Genomic DNA, 27,581 nt, shown 5'->3' with positions numbered 1-27,581 from the left:
TTTCTTCTGTAAAGAGGAAGAGACTCAGTCACAAAGCAAATGCATATGCATTATTATACACATTATTTAAAGGGGTTGTAAAGGTTTTTATTTTCTAAATAGGTTCCTTTAAGCTAGTGCATTGTTGGTTCACTTACCTTTTCCTTCAATTTCCCTTCTAAATGTTTTTTTTTCTTTGTCTGAATTTCTCACTTCCTGTTTCTCCTCAGTAAGCTTCCCACCATCATCCGAGTGGTGGTTAGTCAGCCAGAACAGCTTACTGAACAGTTTACTGAGGAGGAACAGGAAGTGAGAAATTCAGACGAAGAAAACAAAGAAAAAAAAACATTTAGAAGGGAAATCTAAGGAAAAGGTGTGAACCAACAATGCGATAGCTTAAAGCAGTGTTTTTCAACTCCAGTCCTCAAGGCACATCAACAGGTCATGTTTTCAGGATTTCATTTAACTGAAACGGCTGTGGTGATTACTAAGGCAGTGAAACTGATCAAATTACCTGTGCAACATATTGGAAAGCCTGAAAACATGACCTGTTGGTGTGCCTTGAGGACTGGAGTTGAAAAACACTGGCTTAAAGGAACCTATTTAGAAAATAAAAATGAACCTTTACAACCCCTTTAAAAGCAGGTATAGGGCTTTTTTTAATAATGTTTCCTAGATAGGCCGTTCGAATGAGGCTGCGTCTTCCCTTAGATCAAAATCTGTCAGTTTGTGTGATATGTCATGTGCTTGTCTCCAGAAGGTTTGCATTTTTGCACAAGACCAAAATATAAGGAGATACCTCTTGTGTCGTTTCTGTATCTCCAGCAGAGCTCAGAAGTCTGTTTGTAAATTTTACTTATAGCCGTAGTCTGGTTTTTGATGATTTTTAGGGGAATAAATGTATTTCATTTTCTCCTGAGTGTTACAAAAGCTCCTTCTAACTATCCTGGACCTGTCTTGGTGTCAATAAATAAATCATCATTAGCCTTGTTTTTTTTACATTGTCTTCACAGAAAGTAAAAAAAAACAATGGGAACAACATTTATTGAAAAAATATAAAGTGACAGTACACTTATACCATTAAAATACACAAATAAAAGGAAATAACACACATATGAAGAACGCTAAACAAAATAACTTCACTAAATAAAAAATAGAAAAGTAAAAAAAAGAGTAGACCATTTTGTTTTAAAAAGCAAATTTTGCCTAAACAGCTCAATGAGTAAAATAATACCGGTTGATCTTGCTAAGAATGCATTATCTTTGTCATCTTCTGTGAGTTTAACAGAAAGCAAAAACAATTTTATCTCCTGTCTGTAAACTAGTAATTCCTCAACCCCCAATGTATTGAAGATGAAGAGAAGAAGAATTTTTTTGTTGGGTTAAGATTAGAGTTAAAGATATGGACTCATAGACAAGGGACACAGGGTTAAAAGTTAAGGCAAAGTTAGTTTGCAATGACATGAGACCACCAACTGTGCAAATTGCACTGTTCTGAAAACATAGACCACTGTCACTATGTATTTGAGCTTCTTGGGGGGCCTGTACATAAAATACCTTACCTGTTTGGTATCTGATGGGATGTCATCTGCCTGTGTATTTGGCCAAAACTCAAGATCTAAAATAATCTTTACAGGTCCATATTTTGTTTACAATATTATTTTATTATTTTATAAAATATATTTTACCCTATGCACAACAGATATATATAAATGAAAACAATCTACATATACTAGTAGAATACAATATATATTCTTACATAGGAGAGGAAGAAAAAAAAAATAAACAAGGGGTGCTCCTTTTTAGCTTATAGTACCGGTCGGGTGGCTATCCAGGCAAATAGAGGAAAAATAAATAAAAAAAAACTCCAAAAAAAGAAAGGGGGAAAAATTGCGATAATATTAATAATTATAATCGCTCCAACATAGCTAAACAATTGTAGGGCTCCCTTTAACCCATATTAGAAACACAGCTGACTGTCTAAACTTGGACCAAACTGCCCAACTTCGGGAGAACTGTTCTTCTCTTCCCAGTTCCCGTGCCAACAGACCTTCTAAATCTCTAGTAAAGTCCATTTCAATTGCCCATCCCCCCAGGGAAGGTACTGTCGTTGATTTCCAGTGTCGTGGGATAACTGCTCTTGCTTTCTTTAAAGATCCTGGAATCATGGTTAAGAGAGCCCATATTTTTATCTGATCAGAGTGTACCTTTAATTTGATTAGACCTATAATTGTATCAATGGCCGCTATGGCTTTGGCCATGTAATTTAAGAAAGATAAAGGATTCTTTCCACAGCATTTGTCTAGAAAAAAAAATAAACTTTAAAATTGTAATAGCCAGGTATTATCTTAGAAACAAGTTTTATTTTTGTCAACCCGAAAGTAAAAGAAGCCATTATTCAAAGACGGGTATTTTATTCCATGTTCCTATGGTTGAACTGAAGAATGTGCCCCGTCTTTATTTACATAAAGCAGATTACTTACTTGTAATTGTAATCTCAGTAATTGTCTGGCCAAGACAAGATCTTTAAGCAACCAATGCCGACCAATAACTACTCCGGACATAAACTATGATTCTGGACTTGTTTTTAAATGTGTTACAGTTTAGCATACCTACTTGGCTCTTATCTGACTCATGAGATTTACCTTGAATACTTTCCACGACCACAATATCAAAAGCTTTTCCTGATATCATGCTGAACTTATTTTGTTTCAATCGTTTCTACTTGGACATAATGGCTTTCATTGTTCCTTTGTTCTTATAAAATGCACAAAAAGCCCAATTTGCTCATCTATTATGCTTGAAAACACAATTTATAGACAAAAACATCTTAGGCTACAATCATTTATCATAGTACGGGCAAATATAAAGAATTCACTTTGGGATACAAACTCACATTTTTTCCTAGTAATAAAAGTAAAAATTTTTAAGATAAACATTTAAATATGATTTTTTAAAACAAAGGAATTTTAAAGTGCCAGGCAGCAACCTGGTGTGATTTTGTAGTGTTGGAGGATGACCCACCACTGGCAGAACATTTCAGAGGAGGAGGACCCTTTGTGTCAGAAGACCCACTTGAAGACTTTGGAAAAGGTAAGTAAAAAAAACAGCATAGGATACTGTTGGGGGGTACCCGAAGGTGATAGATTGAGCCTACAGTTGAGTTTAAAAGCTCCATATTCTGGGCACAGATCCACTTTGTGGCTGAAAGGCAAGTGACTTTTGAGCACCCTAATTTGTTTTATTGTGAGGTCTTTAAATATGTATAGTGTGAAAATGTTGCTGAGATGATTAAATGTTAAAGAAAATGTTAAAGAATGTTAAAGTGGATGTAAACCCTCACATATACCCAGTGAAGTGAATAGCCTCAGATGATACACAGGGATGAAACAAAACTCCCTACATAAGTTTTACATGTATATCTGCTGTCTTCAGATTTATATATCCTTTAGAAAATTCAGATCGTGTTACAGATTTTCTCTTTCTGTTCAACACTGAGTGTGAAGTCTGGGCATACAGCCAAGACAGCTGATAGGAGGAAAGGCACACGCCCCCACTCCACATTAGCAAAGGAAGGAAGGAATGTGCAGAGCTCTGCTCTAAGACGGCAAGCTGTCTGCTAATCTATTTATAGCAACCTCCCACAACACAAATTTCAGGTTGCTTTTATCTCCTGTGTCAGAGAACTTGTCAGAAGCTATCAGGCTGATAACAGAGTTACGGAGCAGGAGAAAGACACGAGACCCTGAAGAGTGCTTTGGAGAGAGATAAGAAAACACTACAGATAGATGTGCCCAGCGCAAAATTCATGAATCAGGTTTACATCCACTTTAAAGAAAAAAGACAAGGGTATGTTCAATTATATACCATTGTGTGTGTATCCTCTGGCCCATTAAGGCCTTTCTTGAGAGGTGATTTCTAGAAAGATTTCTAGAGAGATTTGTGGTGTTAAAACAAATGTTGGAGCATGTGAAAAAAGAAGACGTTGATGACGAAACGCATAAGTCAGAGTTACGCACTCATGTTACTTCCGGGAAATGCCAGGTGGAACGCAGCTGGAGCGCATGCTGTTGTTCGCTAGCACAGGCGATTATAATCAGCTTGGTAGCTAACAGTAGCCAAGCCTGGAACTTTTTATTTATTTGTATTTATTTGGGCCACAACTGTTTTTTATATAAGTGCTACACTACGTTTGTTATAGCCAGCAGTAGTGGCCGCAATCAAATTTTATTTGAATACTACACTATGGGAGCCAAAAAAAATTTCTCTCTGAGGAATTATTACATCACTTGTTGCTGGGAATCCTTAATCGTGGATGATCCCGATCTATCAAGGGGAGCCCTGGAGTAACGCAGTACCAGAAAGTGTGCACTATATGCCATACACCCCCAGCGGGATAGTAGGATCTGGTGAGTGGGCATCCCTGTCGGGGCAACACCAGAACCACTGCAAATCCACCATACAAACTATCAAACTCTTGTTTGGAAGCAATAGAACTTTATGTCATAGTTTCCTCATTGGACAATTTTTCATCTATGTGATTTATATTTGGTGCATCATATAACTGTTACTGGTTGCTGTTTATTGTTATTTGATATTACTTCATTCTATGCCATCGTTTTTTTTTATATATTATTATTTCAATTATGTTGGTCATTAAGGTTTTTTGTCACTATAATATGGTTATTGATTGTGTTGTTATAATATTGCACATACCTACAGCAGAGTTGGTATAGATATACACATATATCTTATCATCATATTAATATTTATTTATGTTAGCTTTTGCACATTGAACACTGCATTAGTTCACCTACTAATAGTTCACTATAGGACCCTTGTTTAGGAGTCCCATTCCCCTACCTATTCTTAGGGGTACAGAGGGGTAGGCAGCGCCATTACCCCCTTTCCACACTTTTTTCACTTTTCACTATCCTCCTAGGGGGATTGTTTTTAGGTGGTTTTAGGTGGGGCAGCAGCCTTTGGCATACACATTTGGTCCTAAGCGCAGGATTTATTTATCTATTTTTAAATGTTGGAGCATGTTAAGTACCCCAATACAACAAATGTGATTTATGGTGCTAAACATTTATTACCCAACATATACTATGATCAATTTACGCATTTCTAGTAGATAATAATATACAGTAGTGGGAAGAAAACAATTATTTGAAAAAGATGAAAACTCTAATGCCGTGTACACATGATAATTTTTCCAACTTCATCATTAAAACGACGTTGCCCACACACCATCGTTTTAAAAAAAAGGCCCTAGCAAAGCGGGCAGACGTACAACACATACGACGGCACTATAAAGGGGAAGTTCCATGCGGATGACACACCCTTGGGGCTGCTTTAGCTGATTTTGTGTTAGTAAAAGACGATTCGCGCTTTTCTGTCTGTTACAGCGTGATGAATGTGCTTACTCCATTATGAAGGGTAGTTTTACCAGAACGAGCTCTCCCGTCTCATAACTTGCTTCTGAGCATGCGCGGGTTTTTAACGTCTTCCCCCCCACACGATCATTTTTTACAACCCGAAAAACGACATCGTTTAAAACGTCGTTAAAAAATGCAGCATGTTCGAAAAAAAAAATTGTTGTTTTTCAGAACCCAAAAAATTATGTAAAGCCCACACACAAATGACATGTTTTTAAAACAACGTTTTTTTCATGCCGAAAAATGATCGTGTGTACGCGGCATTAGTTTGTATGAAAAAAGATTCCAGGCAAATAACTTGTCTCTTCAAAGGTTATGAGTGTCTGGAATCTGATATCAGGGTTGCAGTATGAAGACCAGCTCTGGATGTTGATAGGCAGAAGGAGAAGGTACTTCTGTGGGCCTCCTGTGTGGAAAAATTACTCACCAGTCCAGTGAAGTTCACGGCTAGACATAAGAGCAGGGAATAGGTATATTAGTGGTCCTGAGTCTGCAAAATGTAGTGACATTGCCTTTCTCATGCTATGCACCTGTACAACACAGTAGAGGTGGAAAAGGTGAAAGATGTAGGCAATAACCCAAAAGGAGACTAATAAAACTTGAATATGAGTGAGTTGAGAAAGAATGCATTATATAATAATCGCTAAGTTATTTAAATTTCAGCAGATAAGGCAACAATTTACATCTCTGGGCATCTCCAGATCTCCACTAAACATAATTATTATTATTATTACTATACAGGATTTATATAGCGCCAACAGTTTGCGCAGCGCTTTACGTCAGGGAAGACAGTACAGTCACAATACAATTCAATACAGGAGGGATCAGAGGGCCCTGCTCGTTAGAGCTTACAATCTAGAAGGGAGGGTCAAGTGGAACAAAGGGTAGTAGCTGTGGGGGATGATCAGATGGACTCAAATGCAAATACAGTTGTTAGGTGTGGGTAGGATAGGCTTCTCTGAAGAGGAGGGTTTTCAGGGATCCTCTAAAAGCTAGTAGAGAAGGAGATAGGCGGATAGATTGGGGTAAGGAGTTCCATAGGCTTGGAGAGGCTCTGGAAAAGTCCTGGAGACGAGCATGGGAGCAGGTGATGAGAGAGCTAGAGAGTAGGAGGTCTTGAGAAGAGCGAAGAGAACGATTAGGTTGGTATTTAGAGACTAGGTCAGTGATGTAGCTGGGGGCAGAGTTGTGGATGGCTTTGTAGGTAGTAGTTAGTAGTTTGAATTTAATTCTTTGGGTGAGTGGAAGCCAATGGAGGGATTGACAGAGAGGGGAAGCAGAGACAGAGCGTTTGGTAAGGTGGATGAGTCTGGCAGCAGCATTCATGATGGACTGAAGGGGGGTTAGAGTATGCAGAGGTAAGCCAATGAGAAGGCAATTGCAGTAATCAAGGCGAGAGATGACCAGGGAGTGAATTAAGAGCTTTGTGGTGTCATTGGTTAGAAAGGGGCGTATTTTGGAGATGTTGCGAAGGTTGAGGCGGCAAGATTTGGACAGTGATTGAACGTGAGGTTTAAAGGACAGTTCAGAGTCCAGGACTACACCTAGGACCTTGACATGTGGGGATGGGCTGATAGTTGTGCCATTAATTTTGACAGAGAGATCAGGGGAAGAGGCACGTGGGGGAGGGAAAATGATAAGTTCCGTTTTAGATAATCAAGCATATCATGAAGAACAAGTAGACATGTGCAATTCGTTTCGGTACAAATACAAATTCGGACACATTTTTGTTTATTTGAAGATTCAGATGTACCCGAATCTCTGAATCAAATTGTAACAAATTTTGTTAAAATTTGTTTTGTTTATTCGTTTTCTAGCGAGTTTTACATTTTTGGAACAATTAGAATTCGATCAGTCGAAAAACGATTAACCGATTAAAATTCTGTGTGAAGGGCCTGGTATGGATGGGGCAGTTTTTTTTTCGTAATTTTCTTTTGCCGGCATTCTTTTGTTTACCTTTCAGCCTTGAGGATTTGCATCATTTAATTTACAGAACATGCCCACAAATTTGAATTTTTTTTTATTGTGAAGCAAACAACAAATAGGACAAAATAACAGAAAAAGTCTGTTGCAGCCTCTGGGGCCTTTCAAGTCAATACTTTTGTGACTATCACAGCTGCAAGTCACTTTGGATAAGTCTCTATGAGCTTGCCACATCTTACTACTGGGATTTTTGCCCATTCCTCCTCGCAAAACTACTCCAGCTCCTTCAAGTTGGATGGTTTGCGCTTGGAAACAGCAATCTTTAAGTCTGATCACAGATTTTCTTTTTGATTGAGGTCTGGGCTTTGACTAGGCCATTGCAACACATTTACATGTTTCCCCTAAACCACTCAAGTGTTGCTTTAGCAGTGTGTTTGGGGTCATTGTTTTGCTGGAAGGTGAACATCCATCCTAGCCTCAAATCACGCACAGAGTGGTACAGGTTTTGCTCAAGAATATCCCTGTATTTAGCACCATCCACCTTTCCCTCAACTCTGACCAGTTTCCCAGTCCCGACTGCTGAAAAACATACCCACAGCATGATGCTGCCACCACCATGTTTCACTGTGGGAATGGTGTTCTTTGGGTGATGTGAGGTGTTGGGTTTGGGCCAGACATAGAGTTTTCTTTGATGGCCAAAAAGTTCAATTTTTGTCTCATCACACCAGAGCACCTTCCTCCATACATTTTGGGAGTTTCCCCTTTTTTGCAAACTCAAAACGTGGCATTTTGTTTTTTGCTGAAAGTAATGTATTTCTTCCGGCTACTCTGTCATAAAGCCCAACTCTATGGAGCATATGGCTTATTGTTGTCCTATGTACAGATACTCCAGTCTCTGCTGTGGAACTCTGCAGCTCGTCCAGGGTTACCTTAGGTCTCTGTGCTGCCTCTCTGATTAATGCCCTCCTGGGCCCGGAAGTTTTGGTTTGCGGCCATCTCTTGGCAGGTTTGTTGTTGTGCCATGTTCTTTCCATTTGGTTATGATAGATTTGATGGTGCTCCTAGGGATCATCAAAGATTTGGATATTTTTTTATAACCTACCCCTGACTTGTACTTCTCAACAACATTGTCCCTTACTTGTTTGGAGAGTTCATGGCAGTGTTTGGTTAGTGGGGCCTCTTGCTTAGGTGTTGCAGCCTCTGGGGCCTTTCAAAAAGGTGTGTATATGTAATAGATTGCACATTAGATTGGACATAATTTCACTAATTATGTGACTTCTGAAGGTAATTGGTTGCACCAGAGCTTTTTATGGGCTTCATAACAAAGGGGGTGAATACATACACACATGCCAATTATCATTTTTTTATTTTTGAAAAATAGTTTTATGTGTATATTTTTCTAATTTTACTTCACCAACTTAGACCATTGTGTTCTGATCCATCACATATAATTCAGATTAAAAAAACATTGACCTAAAGGCTGTAATGTAAAAAAATAGGTAAAAAAACAAGGGGGTGAATACTTTTGCAAGGCACTGTATGTTAAAGTAATTTAAATGCATATTTTTCTATGTCATCTAACACAAAGATTATTTGTTGCTCAGACTGCGTGTATGTCTGACAAAACTTTTCTGCAGTTTGCGCCACATCTGGATTCACTAGTTTGATGTTCAGTAAACAAGAACACTGAGCCATGATAATGCAAAAATGAAAAGCTGCTAATCAGAGCAGAAGACCTGCAAAGTCCGTCTTGATAATTGGATTGGCTCTTGGCTTTGCCAAATCCCTAAACAAAAATAAAAAACATAGTGGTAGCTTTTTGTATGGATAAAATAAGGAGGTTGCCTTTGCTGACCTTTCCCTCTGGGAAAGGTCTGACATCCTTATCCAAGGACTTCAGTTCTTCATGACCTGGAGCAAGTATGCAGACTGTGATTTCCGACTTTCCAGCCTGCATCCTTGTTCCAGGTCAATGACCAAGGAGGGATTGAACCCAGAGACAGTGAGTAAACTGGTATTCCAAGAACAAGGTCAGCAATTGAATTCCCTGTTTTTCTCTCAGTACAGGTTTCCCTCAATATATTTGGTTTTGGATTTCCTCACCAATTTACTCTGAGTTAACAAATCCAGTTTACAATCTGCTGAATACATTTTATTATGGGTCGAAAGAGTTATACTTTACGAACAAACCACAAACAGAGGGATTGATGTCTACAGGTTGGCTGATCTCAACTTGAATGCATCGTTGTGGCTCAGTGCAGTGCACTTTAATCCTGTTATTGGAGAAAACCATTTAAAATCAGTTTTCATTGTGTAAATATTCTAACATTCCATTCTGACTTAAAACCAATGAACAATATTTATTCTCCTTTGTGTTCTTTCAGAATTCTACCAATAAATCCTTTCCTGGATTATGGTATTTGTTAGTTATTAGACAGATGATGTTAGTTAATAAAATAAAAATAAGATCACCCTGGTTTTTCCTATGTATAATGCAAAATGCATTTTTGAAAAATAAGTACCAGTAGTTACAATAAATAAATTATAGTAATTATAATTAAAAACAACCAATACAAATAACGTCAATCCCCAAGCCTATAAAATGTTCTATGTTTTGCAAATGCTGCTACCCAGAATAGAAAATCCTCTACTTTTGAATAAGTTCCGTTCCAGGAGCTCATTCGTATGTAGACATGTGTGGTTCGTTTTGTTCTGAATTAATATTCGGACACATTTTTCGTTATTCTGAGATTATTATTATTATACAGGATTTATATAGCGCCAACAGTTTGCGCAGCGCTTTACAACATCAGGGAAGACAGTACAGTTACAATACAATTCAATACAGGATGGATCAGAGGGCCCTACTCGTTAGAGCTTACAGTCTAGTAGATTCAGATATATCTGAATACCCGAATCACAATATTAATAAATCTTACCGAAAGCTCCGGATAACGTAACGAAATTCATCCGAATTTCGGAAATTCGGACCGAAATTTGAATTTAATTTTACATTGAACTCCAGTCGAATTCTAACTACACATAATGCTTGTGACGGATCTCAGATACCCCAGGTGGGCACATCCGCCAGACCTCTGTCTCCTGTCCTCTAAACGCACCAGCAGCCTTCAGATTCGCCATAACCAGCCCTTAACCCCACAATCATGAGACAATCCACACAGGTGTTGAGGGTTAAACATGCAGAGCATAAACTGTTTATTAAATCCAAGACATACAGTTTTAGACACAGTAAGGGACACTCCCCTTAGCCTTGTCAAAGAGGGGAGGGGGACAAGGAACAACCAATGGGAACTGAACACTTGTACATTGAAACAGTCTACAGATAAACATAAAGGGATTATGGTAAGCAGGCAGCCTCTCAATACACATCCCCTGCGGAGAGACGTCTCCAGTCCAGACCATTGTCTATGTGCAATGAACCAACACAATTAGACACAGCAACAAGAGAGGGGGGGAAGGGGGAGAAGAGCTGTAGCATTACAGTACATTATCTCAATCCCAGCTTGTCCCCAGGTCTGTAGTCTTTTCTGGGCCATAATCTGTGGGTAACAGGCGAGCCCACAGTCCCTTCCAAAACACACAGTGACAGTGGGTTCTGTCACAATGCTGAAATCAAAGACTGTGTGTGGTATTAGATTACCATTTTGAAAAAATGCTGTATTTGTTAAGCCAAAGGTGATTTCAAGAGTCATTGTAATAATTTGATGAAAAATTTTCCTTTGTTTGTTTACTTTACTGCATTCAAATCGAAAACAATATAATATTTTAGTTTAGTTTAGACTGATTCGAAAATTTATCAATTTCGAATAGAAAAAAACGATAAATTTGAATACAATTTGAAAATTCCGAAAAACTGAGTTTTTTTCTATTACAAGGGATGTTTACATTCCTTGTAATAGGAATAAAAGTTTTTTTTTTTTAAAGACAGTGTAAAAATAAAAAGTAAAATAAATAAGAAAACATTGTTTTTTTAAATCGCCAAATCAAAACTGGTAACCTGTAGACATTTTTAAATGTTGACTATTGAGATTTTTAAGGTTTAAAGTTTGTCGCCATTCCAAGAACGGGCACAATTTTGGGCATCAATTTGCTCGTCGTAACATTATCTTTCACAATATAAAAAAATTGGACTAACTTCACTGTTGTCTTATTTTTAAGTTCACAAAAGTAAATTTTTTCCCCAAAATTTGCGCTATATTGCCTTCTGACTTTGTTTCCTCTTAGGAACACATGGCAGTAAGACAGAACAAGCATTTGATTATGCCTAATGAATCCAATATAATGGAGCTCTTTTGTGTGATTTAATTTAGGAAGCATCTGGCATTGGGATGGCATCTGGAAGCCATTTTGTAAAGATCTGATTGCAAGCTACGCACCTCATCTGAGTCAGCTGGGCATCCAGAATTTCAGGCAGTATAGAAAAAAAGGCTGTAATCCCAATAACCTGTTCCCTGCAGGTCGTGCTTATGATGCAGCTTCAAAACAGTCAAAGATGACCTAATATTTTAAGGTCACAGATCGGACCTCACATGGTTGAATTTAGCATCTCAGCCTTTTGGCTAAGATCAAGTGTAGTATCTGTTCTTATCAGTTGCCAGGAGGGGGCGCTATGCTAACCGTCCTTAGTAAATGGCGAGGTGGAAAGGGATTGCGGTGGCAGATGCAGAACCTGCTGGCGTGGAGGTGAAAGCCTTCTGACCGGGGCGGAGAAACATGAGGTCGAAGCTGAAGGGCCGGGATCCCTGGCCTTCTGGCCTGGATTTGATGCAGTTCTTAACCCTGCTAGTTTTTCGAGAGGGAACGTTGGCCCCCTCCCTACTGTTAAGGGGGGGGGCAAGAATCAGCTAGTACCTCTCGGATATAATTAGGTAGGGAGCAAAAGAGGCGACGGGGGAGGCTTGTATGCTCAGGCTCTTTCAGGGGAGCCCCACCTAGTACTGGGAGGGTTCTGTTTTGGCAGACCCTCCAAGGAATGGGGTCCGTGTCGGCTTTGGCTGCTCGGACCACTTGAGTACCTCAGTCCCTGTCTGGAGCCTAACACCCTGGGGGATCAGGGTCAGGTCCTTCTTTTTGGAGGACCGTTTGACATAGCACCAGTTGCTAGTTTTTGTGTTTCACTCTTTATGTGTGTGCACATTTTTTCTGCAGCGGGTGGAGTTTTTTGGGTGTGTTTTGCACTCCATAGGCTTTTGAATAGAAAAAAAATTGTTGAATTTAGCGAGTAGGCATGGTTTACAAGGGTACCAGCTCTGGCAACCCCTGTGAATGTCTATGGTAGTGATTTGGGGCCCACAACAGTTTTTGTGGAACATTTGGATTCGGCACCATGTAGTCATGGTAACTTTTTTTGTGGGACTAAGGTTACAGCACAGAAAAGATGAACAAAACATTTTTGGAAGTAAAACCCAGGGTTAGGATTATGTCAGGTTTTCAATTTAAAGCAGAAGTAAAGTTCTCCTGTCACAAATTGAACAGGCAGGATTTTTATTGCAAAAGAGACATGCACCTATCTGCCCGCTTGCTGTCTTCTCCTGCAATGTAGACTGAGCTGCTTATGCCCAGGATGATGACCTCCTGTGCATGTGCAGTAGTGATGTCATCCTACACCAGCCAATGAAGACGGCCAAAGACCAGCACTCAGAAGAAGATGGTGGCTCTGGCGAGGGACCTGGACCATTGAAGGAAAGATGAGTATCACTCCTTTTTATTCCCCTTTAAGGGTCTAGTAATTACTCACCCTTCTCTAAAGTGAAACTCCAGCAAATATCTTTTTTTACACATATCTTAGTCTGACATGTTCACATCTGAAGGGCCACTAAGGGTGCAGAAATTCACTATAGTAGACTGTGCTACAAACAGTCAACGCTGGTCTCTTGCAGAGGAGAAGAGACAGCGCCGACAACAGTTGAGCCATTAAAACCTAGGGTGATGTCACTGCTTCAGGATTTACTAGCCGTTAATTCTGTCCTCTCTCTCAGAGCTGCAGTTGGCTGACTCAGCAGAGATCACAAGCTGGCTGAAGAAAATAGACAAGTATATACATCTTCCTTACACCGGTTAGTTGACATAGGAGTTAGTATGTTAGCTTTTGATAGTGTGGAGTGGGGCTATCTGTGGGCCGTGTTAAAGCAGTGTTAAAGCAGTTCAGATGTAGGCCACCTTTATATCATAAGTCTGTCTCCTATACTATCAACCATAGGCCACTATTAGGGAAGACGGTAAAATCTCTAATCCCTTTAAGTTGGGGCGGGGAACTCAGCAGGTTTTCCTCCTTTCGCCAATACTTTTCGCCTTAGCAATAAAACCCTTGGTCACCCAAAAAAGAGCACACCCTGCTGTTGTGGCCTTTGAAAATGGCTCTAGGCAGGAGAAAAATCTGCTCTATGCAGATGATATCCTTTTGCTCCTAGGGGATACAGACACTTCTTTACGCACTGTCATGTCCCTTTTTTTTAAGAATTTGGTAGGTTTTTAGGGTTGACAATTAATTGGTCCAAGTCAGCTCTGTTACCCCTTGACCAAATAGATGCCCCTCTAGTATTGCCATCATGTCCCATGCCGATAGTGACCTAATTTAAATATCTAGGAATTGTAATCTCCCCTCAATTAACAGACTTTTGCCATTTAAATTTTCTCCCCCTATTAGCAAGGTTTAGAGATAAAGTTAAACTGTGGACTAAACTGTCGCTCTCATTGACAGGGAGGGCCAACCTGATTAAAATGATTTTTATTCCCTCTACTTTATCCACAACTCCCCAACAGTTATACCTCTTAAGATTTTCAGGATAGTAATATATTTAGATCATTACTGTGGAAGGGAGGATGTGCCAGAGTAAAATTAGGGCAATTGCAGAAACCAAAGTGGGGGACTAGCTCTCCCAAATCCTTGGATATACTATATAGCGTCTCAACTTCAAAATTTGATAAGTGGATTGGTAGAGACTCGAAAACTCCAGGGAATGCAATCCAAGAGTTGACACTACATGTCCTGTTACATTGCACTGGGGGCCTCCTCTCTGGCAGAGGGCTTGAATGCACAACTTGTCTGTAAGCCAAACAGGCAATACCCAACATTTAGTCTCTTACAATTTTTTTGGGACAAAACAAAGAAGCTTCAGAAGGTGACGGGGTATACTGGGTTTAGCCCTATTTGGGGGAATCTCACCTACAGTATACCCTCACATACAGTATACCCTCTAATATGCTCTTTTATTATTTACAACTAAAATATGCTGTGACGGCTCAGCGATCATTAGAGGCCTTGCAGCTGTCTCCCACACTGATCTTTAATTTTATGCAACAGACATCTTCCACAAAGGGATTTATCTCTAATTGTTATGCCATACTTATGGGGGTACATTTGTAAAATTTCCCAAATTTCCCATATTCTGCCCATGAGAAATGGGAAAGGGATATGGGTGATTTACCTGGAGACCTGTGGGAGGAGGCTTTGGAGGGTGCTCTCTTAATGTGGCGCAAATACTTTTTCAACTACATATTTTGCTGAGAGTTCATCGCACTCTGTACAGATTACATTTCACGGGCCTAAGTCCTGATCCTGTATGTAACATATGTCATAGAGATGTGGGAGACTTAATTAATTTGCTGTGAAGATTCCAGAATCTACACCGATATTGGAGCTCGGTTGTCTCCACCGTGAATATTGCTCTACAGGTGTCCATTCCCTTAGATCGCAAGCATTGCATTCTGAGTGTGTTAGATGCCATAATCACTGATAGGTACACTAGGGAGGCAGCTACTAGAGCTATGAATGACGCAGCCCGTAGGCTCCTTTCATTACATTGGATCTTTCCTATCCCCCCAACAAAATGGATGTGGATTGAACAAATGGGATTGGTACTGAGAATGGAGAAGTTGATATACCAGCATAGAGGCAGTTAAAAAATTTTTTTTTTTTAAAAAGGGTGGGGTGGTTGGCTGGTACCCCTGGGCTAGCTCCAACCAACTTAGTGTTGGGATCCTATTATAGCACGCAGACTAAGGTAAACCAGAGATTCCAGTGCTCTGTAACTGGTGTCATGGGATACTGACCACTGGGGTGTGTACTCTCACTAAGCTTGCTAGGTTAATGAGTGTTTGTTTTAGACCTACTTTTCTTGTATGCTGATTGTTTATGTCATTGCTTTTTGTAATCTAGGGGTATGCATTACTGCTTTACCTTTCTAGATGTTTTTTGGAGGAATGGGGTTTGTATTTGGTATACTGTAACTAAATTCTTGTAGAGTGGTACGTTTCTTGTCCTTTGTCAATTGTTGTGACATCTCAATAAAATTATACCTGATTTAAAAAAAAAAACATGTTGTAGCATCTGCAGTTTTACATTATAAGAAAGAAATATACAACATGCACTGCCACTTTGCTTAAAGCTTTTATCTAACATCTGGTTGCATTGCTTAATTGAGCAATGTAAAACATGCTGTTATAAGATGTTTGATATGAACATTAAAGCGAACCTTCAGTAATTTTTTCAACATTCGCTATAATAAATCTTCTGCCCTGTTGTTTTAACTTTGGATAGTAAAACATATTTTTTCCTGCCAGTAATCTTATACAGCCCACTTCCTCTTACTTGTCTGGTCATTAGCCTAGGCGTATGACATTATGCACAACTCTCTCTCTAACTCTCGTGAGAGTTTGCCCGGAAGGGAGGGGGGATGAGTCATAAGAGGGCCAATGAGAGCTTCAGGGCTACAGACCGGGGGTGTGCCTCTGTGTGTCTGTGTAAATCCAGGAAGTGAGCAGGCAGCAGCTTTAACTGCCCACAGTTAAAATGGTTGCAGCCAGACTCAGTGGAGGGAGATATCTGCAGCATATTTGGCAAGTACAGAATCCCAGTATATATAAAATATTATGCAAAGTGATTGGAGGGAAGCTTCAGAATGGCAAAGATGTTTACATTTGACATATGTGTAATTAAGAGCACACATTCTGATTAATGCTGCAAAGCTTTGATAGAAAAATACATTTTCCAAACTATTTTCCACAATTTACTCTTGAATAAAACCATTTTAGCAGTGCTTGTTTGTAAATAAAGTGCTTCTTTCAACGTGTGGACAAATAATTACTTAGCGGCTGGTAAAGGGGAAAAAAATGACACAAGTCCAATCACGTTCTTTGCACAATTTCCTATTGTGCAACCAAGTTAGGGATTCAACACACAATTTATAAAATATAATATGTGGGGTATCAATTTCACTGGAGCATGCACAAGACCATGACATGGGTTTTAGGAGTGTATAGATTTACAACTGGAAAATAAACGCAAACATGTGGAAAAATTACAGACCGTAAACTTATACTTAGTAGCAAACTTTATGTTACATCACAACAAAGTGAAGACAGGCGAGATACAGCACAATAACAAACAGATGATTGATTACATGGGCCATGGCATGCTAAGATAGTGGCTGAAAGGAAGAAAATGACGCAAGGTGAATTTATAGTAACTAAACCAGAACATTTGTCGAATGTTACACCAGACATATTTTATCCTTACCAGCATGAAACTGAGCTCAAATGCAAAATGATACTGCAAACGTAAATCATTATGGTTTTTTTACTATTATATTCTGGCGTATTTGGCTGTAATGTAAGTCAAAGTCTGAATCCATTTATGTTTTTTATTTTTTTATTTTTTTGAGTAAATGCATTTGTCTTCCAGAAAATGTATTCTAGCCAGATGTCAGCAAGAGGTGTAACATAAAGTCAGAACAAAGTACATTTTTCTAGAATTTGTTTGCCTGAAAAGGTTATAGAGGAAAGAGGGGCAAATGGATAAATATGACTGGGGAAAATTTTTTCTCCTCTCTTCTCTATTTTTCTTCTTCTGTTTGTTATAATTTTTACCTTGGCCAGGATATTACCCGGTTAGGGGAAATATAAAAGGAAAAACTGAGTGATCTTCAGGGGAACTATGCTTGAAGACTATACAATTTCTGATAACATAGTATAGTATCGCTTGTTGATTATGAAGTGGGCAAGATTTATGTTAAATAACATGTCATGGATGTAAGCTGTTTTTTCTTGTGGAATTATCACACTGTTTTTTCAAAAATAAAGAATTTATATAAAAAAAAAAAAAGGTTATTTTTTATTTTGAATTGGAAAAGGTATCTGAAAAAAGTTGAAAAGATGGTGTTGGTGGGCGTTATTTGTTATTTTTTTTTAATTATTATTACAGGTACTTGTATAGTGCTATCAATTTATGCAGTACTTGGGTGCAAAGACCCTCTGGTGGAAGCAATGGATTCTCTGGTGGCTCTATGGTATCACCAAAATCTGATCCACCCCTTTCCTCCCCTAACCTTCCTCATCTGCTTCACAGGACTGAGATGTAGGGCATTCTGGTAATACTCATTGTAATGGTAATGCGTACTGGGCTCCTCACAAAGCTGTGCAAATGGGCAAGGATGCCATGTTGTTCAGAATACAGCCATAACAGTTTGTAACACAAGTTGGTGAATAGCAGCAGTGGGCCTCTTTTTTATCCACTCCCTCCTGCTTCCATTCAAATAATACACAAACTGCTAGCTGATGCCAGCACCTTCTTATCAGATCCTTGAGAGGACAGGTGCAGACCCTCTCATGCCTATTAGCCGAATCCCCACAGTCTAGTCAGTTCAGTCTAGGAACCCTAATAAAACCATCAAATTCAGAAGCATGAGCAATCTGGAAAATAAACAGATACCTGTCAGATCTTCCCCCTATCATAAATACTTTAGCTGAAGCCTAACAATACACATTTCTACTTTTTCTCTCCATAATTCCAGTATATTTCATATCTCTGAAAATATAGACAGTACAGACAGAATAAGGACATATATACCTCTATCAGTTAATTAGTGGGGAGCCAACAAAACACATTAACCCAGCTAGGTAAAGTAGACATCCGAAACCTGTCATATGTATATTCCCTTTATCGAAGGTAATTAAATACTGGATAATAATATGCATGTAACAGACTGTAGCATGTAGGTATTAAAAAATATTAATACCTATAGAAAACTGTATCTGGGACCTGGTCATAAACCTAATGACATCCCAGCAACAACATCTTAGAATAGATGATTTGTTATGTCATTTCTGTTGACCCCCCCCCCCTTACTGACAAGAAAAAGAGGTTGATCTTGCAGTGGACAGCTCTCGTTTAACAACAAGCCTAGGGACACCCAGGCCCGGATTTCCCACAAGGCCACTGAGGCCAGGCCTTGGGGCGGCAGGGCGCCAAGGGGCGGCAGTGGCATGGAGTCCCCCGACGCCCGGAACATACAGTTAGGGGCGGTAAGTTATGGGGGAATCCTAGGACTATTGTTTTGGAGGTGACAGGGTCAATAAAGAGAACATGTCACCTCCAATTGCTATCACACAGGGAATTGTTTTCTCCTGTGTGATAGCAAAAAAAGTTAAGTGAAAAAAAATTGATAAAAAATAAATAAATAATAAGAAATAATAATTAAATTAATAAAATAAAAATGTAAAGAATAAGAAAAATAATAAGGAAAATAATAAGAAAATTCTACAAAAATTAAAAAAAGTAAGCGACAAGCTACAAAAAAAAATGTGATAAAAAAGTAAAAAAAAATTAAAAAATGTAACTAACCGCGCCGCCCATTCTCCGTTGATTTGGGGGGGGGGGGTTTGGTTGGCGGGGAGGGGGTGCATTGTGGAACCTGGCCTTGGGGCGGCAGGGAGAGCAAATCCAGCCCTGGGGACACCTAAGAGGGCTTCAGAGAGCCACTCTACTTTGCAAGTTTTTTTTATTTTTTACACTTATGTCTTGCTGTTGCATTGCTGTGTCTTTTTTTCATTTTTTTGTAAATATTTTATTTTTACCATGGTGAGGTTTTTTCATTATTAAACCTTAATTTAAAAAGTGTTAAAACTGTCTCTAATGCACTAATGCAAACTTAAAGAACCCCCCTGTCTCTTGAAGAGTGGATTGCTACTGTAGTGTAAATCAGTACATATATCTGCCTGTGGTGACAGTGTGTGTTACAGACATTTATTCTGAAATCATAGTGGCAATTGCGAACATTGGGAACATTTCCTACTTGGTAGGTGCTGGCAATTTAAAGGGTAAATTGCTTAGTTAACTAAACCCAGTGACAATCGCTCCCTCAGCTTGTTAGCCTGTTGGCACTTAGATTGTGGTCCCACAAGTGGGAAAATCTGTGTGCAGAGTGAGGCTGAGAGTGTCATTGTTGCACATCAGTGACGTGGTGTGAGGTTGATCAGTCATTTGACACAAGTTGGTGGAAAGGGTCGTGGTCTGACCGATTGTTGTCACACTCATAGATCTGGAGTATGGACAGGGACGTCTTCAACTTGGTGATCCCCACAATGTTAAATACCAGGAAGTCCATTTCCTTGAAAATCTACCATGGAAGTCATACTTGCCTTGGTGTGAGGGAAAAAAAAACCTTCATCCCAGAAAGTACTCCATGGCATGAATCTTGACATTTAACAATCAACTGGCCCTAAGTACTATTAAGGGTCAGACCTCAGAGCCTGCATAATTATTTAGGAGATTTATAGCCACTCATTGTTTGATTAGGACCTTTATATAGCACCTTTCTATTCCCATCTATGTGCCTGTGTTGGACATGGAATTTGAATTTGGTTCTCTTAGTACTTTAAAAACTGTCCTTTAAACCTATCAAGGATATTCCCGTTACCACACTCACAAATTTATTTTCCTTATTGTCATCACCTCTGTGGGGCAAATATATGTCTGATTTCACATAAGAACAAGGTGGTATTAAGGCTCAAAGCCTCCCTCCTCCCCAAGGTGACCTCAGTATTTTACTTTAACCGGGACATTGTGCTCCCATCCCTCTGTCAGGTCCTGGTACATAAAAAAAAAAAATTATTTCATTGTCTAGATGTGATTTGAGCTGGGTGTGTCTAACTCAAAACCACTGCCTTAAAATTACTGGCTTTCTCTTTTCCTTCCCTGATGGTCCTCATAAAGGGGAACCATCTTCTTGCTACACCATTCTCAGTGCTCAGACAAATCATTATTCAAGCTTGTAATCTTAGGGATCAGGTTTCACCCATTTCTGTAAAGATGCAAGCTACAGGAGTTTTTTGGCATTAGGCAACTGTTTCCTAAATTTGCAAGGCTGCCACTTGGTCTTCTGTTTACCTGGTCAATGGTCAGGTTTTTGTTTTTTATGTCTGCTTTGGTTGCAAGGCCCTTTAGGCAGCTCTTTGAGCTGCAAGCAGCCCCTAGTTTGTTAATAGTTTGGCCTGTTAGTGTTTAGTGAGGTTTGTTGCCAACCTCTCAGTTGAACTGCTTTTAGACATCTCAAATGTTTCCAAATCCTGCGTTCTCCAACAAAGAAAAAAGGAAACGGGATATTTGTGCTTACCAAAAATTCTAATTTCTATAGTTCATATGTTTATGGTCTTGCTCTCTATACTGCTTTATCACAAAACTGAGACATGCTGGGAATGGGAGGGGTTATACTCCTCCCACTCCAGTACTGTTTGTTTTGCTTACCAGTGTCCAAATGCTCCTGTATATGGAAGCATGATCCAAATGTGAATTGTGTGTTCCTAAGATGTTCAGAAAAATATGTTTTTAAAATACCTGTATCACTGAGCCTATGTACTTCTCTGTGAAATTCAGGCAGATCATAAAATAAAAGTGGTGGCCTAAGGACAGTCAGACTGGGTGGGAGAGCTAAATGATGCTAGAGAGCCTCCAGCCAGGAAAATAGGTGGGCTTTCTTTGAGTTTCTGCAGCTTTTGAACTAAGACTAAGCAGTTCCAGTACAAGAGAGGAGCCTGGGCAAAATTAATGGTAAGACTGGAATTTAGCTTTAAGGGAGAGTACAGCTCAGGCTTATAACTTGTTCTTTAACCAAGGATTCTTGGCCCAGAGTCACGACTAGACCCCTATGTTCCAACAACTAGTGAACACTATCTCTTCTGCCCAACTGTTAGCAATCTCCCCTTCATCAACCACTACTGGACTTCCAGAAACTTGCTCTTGACCTCGTGAATTGTTTGACTTTGCCCTGAGTTTAGGCCTGCTGGCTCAACCAATTAGTGCGTTGGTGGTACTTTGGAGAAGCAGGTAGTGTAGCATCTGCTGTTTTCTTTTCTTTTTGCTTTGTACTTTTTGCCATGCAAAACTTTATTGTTGGTTCCACCCTACCCAAATACACACCATTGCTTATTAAAACAAACATGTTTTATCACATCTTGTTCGATCTCCTTTGTTTAGAATAAGCTATGAAATTGCAGGAAATGAAGTTCTGTCAGTAACCGCAATATATTGCGATGAAGTGAGTTTACATTTTGTCCAGACCTGAACCCTTTCTATTTTCTGGATACACGCCTTTAATACACTTTTGTTTCCAAAGAACACAAAAAAGCTGTTCATGGATGACAGTTGCTCAGATGTTTTTTTTTTTTTTGCTGACTAACCAAAGCTGTTTCTGTCAATTAATTTTAAAATGCTTCTTTTTCATAAAAGCCATCTTGGAGTAATTACTGTATGTTACAATTATGCCATGGAATGTTAAAAAACGATATTTGGTTTACTCAAAATTCTATTTACACATATGGAAAACAGTTGGACTTTTTATTATTACTGTTAATACCAAGCATGTTGGACCAAAGGAACCAACAGATGCAAGACAGGGTGGTTTTGTTGACTCAGATGATAACATGATACTGAAGCATTTCGTATATAGAGCCCTTATTTACCCCCTTTTTTCTTTGTGTCACTTGTTCTATACTGGGCTCTAAAACAGGGGCCTTCAAACCTTCTAAAAAAGGGCTACTTTGCTGTCATTGAGACTTTAGGGGGGCCAGATTGTGCCCAGGGGGAGTAAACAATGCCCGATCCTTGGTATTAGGGGGAGAAATAGTTGGTGTCGATGGAGGAATAGTGCCCAATTTTCATTGTCAGTGGAAGGAAATATACCCCATCGTTGGTGTCAGTAGAAGGAATAGTGCCCTATTGTTGGTGTCAATGGCAGGAATAATGCCTCAAGGGCCAGATAAAGGCAAGCAAAGGGCCGCAGTCTGGAGACCACTGCTCTAAATCTTATGTTCTATAAAAACATACACAATTGCGTTGCTTCTGGGGTGTCCTTGTCTGTTTTCGATCTTCTTAAGGCCCCTTCTACATTGGGGGATTCTGTTTTGACCAGCAGGAGATCAGCTCACAGATTCCTGGATGATCGGAGATGAGTAGCCAGATGACACATCTGCATCTGTTCAATTTCTGCAGAACAGACACGGACAGAGCCAGGACAGGAGTAAACGGACTGTCCATTTACACATGACTACCCTCCGATCCCCTTCCGTTTTTTTAAGGGGACCGGATCAGACCCGGAGGTAATGCATGAACCCTCTGATCAGGTCTGTCTAAAAAACGGACAGGCAGACCAGATTGGACCAGATTGGATCACCCATGTGGAAGGGGCCAAAGGATAGCAAAACCCCAAAACAAAAATGTAATATATTGTAGCTTAACAGTCTATAGATGTGGTGGCTATATTATTTAAAACATTTCAGGCAGAGAATATTTACAAGTACAGAATTTATTTTTTATTTTTGCTGGAAATCCAGTGTCCTTGTCATTGGCTGTAAACTGAAATAATAGCACAAATAAATGTTCAGTGGATTTGACCTGGATCAGGCACAGTCAGTTCCTCAAACTGATGGAGTGAATTCCATATTATGATGGGTTCAGAAGAAAAATGTGTTAGAGTTTTAAAAGTAAAGGTGCTCCATAAACAAATATTATGATTGAGATCAATCATAACTTTGTAATTTTTCTAGCCCCTTATGAGCCAGTCTATAAACATTTGAACATAATATAATCCTATCTATAGAAATATTGATATTGATATTGCTTTTTCATTTCAAATATTCTTAAAACATATTTAAACCAAAGAACATAATTTTATTATTTTGCAGCCTACCAGTCTTTAGACCTGGTAGTTGCCTTAATTTCCAGAGCAGAGGAGAGTGCCACTTGTTGGGGAAGCAAGAAATAAGGTAAGTTCTCCTCTGTTATACTCCTGTAGACTAAATTATTTTGGGAAAGGAGAGCCACACAAAGGCTGTTTGGAGTTCAGCTTTAATGCTGGGTACTCTAATTACAAAGTAGTGGGTAGAGTATTATGGGATTTATAAAGAGAGAGCACTTTATAAACTGTTTGCCTTCAGAATATTTGTCTCTCATGGAAATTGTGCATGTCCTGTCTGAACAGAGTAGGCAGCGAAGAGGAAGGAGAGAGCGTGAAGGGGGGGGGATATCTACTCTGTCTCATTTGGATGTGTATGTAAATTTAAACTAGAGCTATTGGGCTCTGCAAGCAACAGATTTTCAAAGAGACTGGAAAACATGAAAAAGGAGCCTTTACAGAGAAGTATGGGTTTGTCATTTTTTCCTTCAGTTATTTACCTAGGTGACCTCTGAATCTGTCCACAGGACAACTATTAGTCGTGCACTCCACAAAACTGGCCTTTATGGAAGAGTGGCAAGAAAAAAGTCCTTATTGAAAGAAGCCATAAGAAGTCCCGTTTGCAGTTTGCGAGAAGCCGTGTGGGGGACACAGTAAACATGTGGAAGAAGTTGCTCTGGTCAGATGAGACCAAAATTGAACTTTTTGGCCGAAAAGCAAAATGCTATGTGTGGTGGAAAGCTAACACTGCACATCACCCTGAACAAACTATCGCCACCGTGAAACATGGTGGTGGCAACATCATGTTGTGGGTATGCTTTTCTTCAGCAGGAATAGGGAAGCTGATCAGAGTTGATGGGAAGATGGGTGGAGCCAAATACAGGGCAATCTTAGAAGAAAAGCTGCAAAAGACTTGAGACTGGGGCGGATGTTCACCTTCCAGCAGGACAACGACCCTAAACATACAGCCAGAGCTACAATGGAATGGTTTCGATCAAAGCATAATCATGTGTTAGAATGGGCCAGTCAAAGTCCAGACCTAAAACCAATTGAGAATCTGTGGCAAGACTTGAAAATTGCTGTTCACAGACACTCGCCATCCAATCTGACAGAGTTTGAGCTATTTTGCAGAGAAGAATGGGCAAAAATGTCACTCTCTAGATATGCAAAGCTGGTAGAGACATCCCCAAAAAGTCTTGCAGCTGTAATTGCAGTGAAAGGTGATTCTACAAAGTATTGACTCAGGGGGGCTGAATATAAATGCAGGCCACACTTTTCACATAGTTATTTGCAAAAAAAAATTGAAAACCATTTATCATATTCCTTCCACTTCACAATTATGTGCCACTTTGTGTTGGTTTATCACATAAAATCCCAATAAAATACATTTATGTTTTTTGTTTGTGTATATATATATATATATATATATATATATATATATATATATATATATATATATATATATATATATATATATATACACACACACACATTCGATTTTTATAAAGTTTATTGTTTTGGTATTGAGGTTTACTAAAAATCAATGTATCTTTTTTTTACCCATGTACATGTTATTTTATATTGCTATTTAATGAAATATTATGATTTTTTTTTTTTAATATGGAGAAACCCGGGTCTACTCCAGTGAGTATTTCCATAGCCCATAACAGATATATTTCCATATATTATTGCAAGATGATATTTAAAAAATCGGGATGGTTTTGTAAGTGTTTTTTTGGGTGTGGTTTCAATAAAGTATTTGTATTTTTCTAGATTAAAACTACTATGTATATACTGTATGTAGATATTTTTTATATTTTACATGCTTGAATGATCAAAACAAATAATAAATAGAAAGTTACAATAAATGCTGTTTATAAAGCAACGAATGTGACATCCATCAAAAATTGACTGCGTGTGAATGGGCACTGATGAGGATGAGCTGATGGACACTGATCAGGCTGCATTGATGGATCCTGATCAGGCTGCATTGATGGACACTGATCAGGCTGCATTGATGGCCACTGATCAGGCTGCATTGATGGCCACTGATCAGGCTGCATTGATGGATCCTGATCAGGCTGCATTGATGGACACTGATCAGGCTGCATTGATGGCCACTGATCAGGCTGCATTGATGGACACTGATCAGGCTGCATTGATGGACCCTGATCAGGCTGCATTGATGAACACTGATGAGGCTGAGCTGATGGGCACTGATGGGGCTGCATTGATGGACACTGGTGAGGCTCCATTTATGAGCACTGATCAGACTGATGGGCACTGGTGATTATAAAACACTCTTCAAATGTGCTTTAAAATGGTTTTCCTTTTTAGGAACAATAAAATAATGACGTTATGCTGTTGGGCTGCAATAATAATGCTATGGGGCTGGTATACAATTATTTCCAAGGTTGGTTTTTATCCCCAGTCGCGCCCTGCTCATGTGCTAATAAGGAGACTGATGATAAAAGGAGAGAGCAGAGTGACATGGATAAGCCATAAGTTTGCTGAGTGTCCATTAACTGACCAGTCACAGGCTCAGGGAGGGACTAGACCTGTAAGTGTTACTTAACGGCAATGGAGAAAAATCAGGTCTGCTGCCCTGCCAGACAGGACTGTGCTATGTGACAGAGTTGTATAAATCACAGAACTGGTAAATGGGAATACAAACCCTTGGTGGGTAAAACAGCTTCCATATACTGTATGTACTCCATGTGTGCATTTAACTGCTTGCCTTGAAGTGAACTATAATAATAATATAACACACATGTGTACCAATCCAGCTGATGCATGTATAATAACCTTTATTGAATTGCAAACATAATTTTTGAAAGTAAATACAAAAAGCAGCAAGTAATGCAAAGTAATTAAAATACTAAATGCCGTGTGCCTCAGTGAAATGAAAAAATAAAACGTTTATTAGTGTTTCATTAACTGATTTTTTAGTAGTATTCACATTCACTTGAATTGGTTATTAATACATTTTGATACTAAGAGCAACTTACTCTGAACAGCCAAGTGTCAGACTGTGATATTAATGTGCCGAACAAATCGGTTGCTTATATTTCAAGGATCACACAATTATCTCACTTGAGAGCTGTAAACTGGCTCCCAGCTGGGCCATATACATATTTTAATTTGAACGACTTACAGAGTTTAGTCATAAAAGCCTCCTATGCTTGATACACTTTTACTAATATTGTGCCCTCTTTCCATATCCTCAATGTGCTGTGACGCACTTCAATTTCCATTTTCATCTTAGGTTACAATGCCTCCTAAAATCTTTGGCAAAGCCGACTCTGTAGCACTGCATTATCAGCCTTTGGTTTTTGGAGAAACGTCTGGAAAATATCTAAATTTAGTTTTGTTGGAACAATGTTTGCACACCTCCTTGTCTGCCTCCAATTTATGTTCATGTGAAAAACATCCCATTAAATCTCTGAAAGGTAATAATAAATGTAGAGTTAGAGTGGACATCCACCACTTTGTATATTAAAGAAATGCCTTGCTACATACTCTTTGTAGGTCATTATAATCTAATCATAATATAGTTTAAGAAAAATGCTAACTTAGAGGCATACAAAGAAGCCATACCTCCCTGATACGCAATTCAAAATGAATTTTCAACACAGAGCTACTGTCACTGATGCCCTAACTCAGAGGTCCAGATCACACTTAGCCTTCTTGTAATCATAACTCTAACCCTTCCATTAAGCCTCCCGGTAAGCTGAACATTAATTCTACCACTAATCCCTTAAGCCCCAAAATTATTTCTATGAATGAACCTTCTTGAAACCCTAAAACAACCCTACCACTAAACCTCTTGTAGCCCTTACCGTAATTCTTCCACTAAGCCTGCCCGTATTCCAAAGGCTAACCCTACCACTAAGCCTCCCTGTAACTCTAAGGCCTCGTACACACGACGGGACATGTCCGATGACGGATTTTGGTCTGATAGCTGTACATACCATCAGACCAAATTTCCCGCGGACAGCGAACGCGGTGACGTGGCCGCGCCGTCGCCGCGACGATGACACGGCGATGTGCGCGACCCTGGAAGGTCAATGCTTCCACGCATGCGTCGAATCACTTCGACGCATGCGAGGGCTTTCAGCCGAGCGGACATGTCCGGTGAGTCGTACAGACGACGGAACATGTCCGACGGACAGGCTTCCAGCGGACATGTTTCTTAGCTGTCCGATCCGCCGGAAAATTGTCCGGTCGGCCCTACAGACGACCGAACATGTCTGCTGAAACTGGTCCGCAGACC

The 27,581-nt window shown here is 39.4% G+C and overlaps 1 pseudogene; it reads left to right on the top strand.

Annotated features, from left to right (window-relative positions):
* The first annotated feature begins 11,900 nt into the window (after positions 1–11,900).
* LOC120942235 lies at positions 11,901–12,035 on the top strand (annotated as a pseudogene).
* Positions 12,036–27,581: the final 15,546 nt, after the last annotated feature.

The sequence above is a fragment of the Rana temporaria genome, chromosome 5 (assembly GCF_905171775.1).
Source record: "Rana temporaria chromosome 5, aRanTem1.1, whole genome shotgun sequence".
NCBI classification, from domain to species: Eukaryota; Metazoa; Chordata; class Amphibia; order Anura; family Ranidae; genus Rana; species Rana temporaria.
This window is presented reverse-complemented; position numbering and strand designations above follow the sequence as displayed.